The 1,409-nt window shown below is 38.8% G+C and overlaps 1 pseudogene; it reads left to right on the top strand.

The window, feature by feature from the left end:
• Window positions 1-316: 316 nt before the first annotated feature.
• LOC106294437 lies at window positions 317-729 on the top strand (annotated as a pseudogene).
• The last annotated feature ends 680 nt before the right edge of the window (window positions 730-1,409 follow it).

Consider the following 1,409-nt stretch of genomic DNA (forward strand, 5'->3'; position numbering starts at 1 on the left):
ATTCATGTCAATATATAATATATAAATAAAGACAGAGCAACGAGACACTAGTTTTACGGGTTCTGTACCCCCCTTAATCTTTTTATTAGATGTTCACTTTTCTCGATCTCTCTCGGTATAAATACAAACGAACCTATTCCTTCGTCGTCACGTCCCAGAAACATATATAACTATCATTCTGGATAAACACACACACACAAAAAAACTGCCCTAATTTCAAGAAAAGCTCCAATACTATTAGTAATATTTTGAAGTTTATTTGTTTGGTTTTGGAAAACCTCCAATATTGCTCAAAATCGATACTGGTACTTTACCAATGGCTAAGTTCGGGAAGCTAACAAAGCTCAAGTCGGTCATAAAGAAATGGCCTTCCTTCATCAAGAACCACCACTCAAGCACCGTCTCCACCACCACCTCCGCCACCGCCACCGAGGTCTCAAAATGCAACGATCTTCAACTAGTTTACGTTGGGAAGTCTCGAAGACCTTACATGCTTAGTTCCCACGTCATTGACCATCCGCTTTTCCAGGAATTACTTGATCGTTCATCGAGATTCATGGAAGAACGTCACGATCAAAAGACAATCTTAGTAGCTTGTGAAGTCGTATTGTTCGAACACTTGTTGCTCAACAACAGTTGCTCAACAACAGTTGCTCCGATCACAACGATGATGGTGATGATTGCGAAAGAGGATCCGTCGAGGAATTGGCTGAGTTCTACACTTACTGAGGGCGATATGTTTTTCTTTTTTCTTATAATATATAATTTTTTACCTAATGAAAACTTTGATAGTACATTAATCTGGTGGTGGTATAATTTTTTACCTAATGAAAATTTTGATTTGATAGTACATGAATCTGGTGGTGGCCACAGAACATTTCCTTCGCTTTTGTTTTTTTCCTCACCAATTTTAAAACAGATTTGGCATGTTTATTGTAGGATTCTTAGGGTGGGGTCACTACAATAAAACAGCGTTATTCTGACGGACATTCCGACGGAAAATGAAATCCTCGGAATATCCCGAAGAATTTCCTCGGAATATACCGACGGAATTCCGAAGAAATATTAATCCGTCGGAATATTCTTATGGAATACCGAGGAAAAATGTATTTCTCGAAAAAAACCGATGAATTCCGAGGATATATTATAGCCGTTAGAGAGCCGTTGGGGGATTTTAAAAATTTCAAGGAAATTCCGACGAACTAGCCGTTGGCGTCGGAATTCCGTCGGAATTTCCTCGGACTGTCGGTAGGATTTCAACTATAAATACAAGCACCCCTCTTTCTCTTCATTCACTCCATATCTTCATCCTCCCTCTTACTCTCTTTACACACGAATTTGATTCATAAAAAACATGTCTTCTTCAAATTATTTTCGTTCTTGGATTGATCGACCTCATTTGGATCCGA

Source organism: Brassica oleracea, chromosome C5 (assembly GCF_000695525.1).
Source record: "Brassica oleracea var. oleracea cultivar TO1000 chromosome C5, BOL, whole genome shotgun sequence".
Taxonomy (NCBI): domain Eukaryota; kingdom Viridiplantae; phylum Streptophyta; class Magnoliopsida; order Brassicales; family Brassicaceae; genus Brassica; species Brassica oleracea.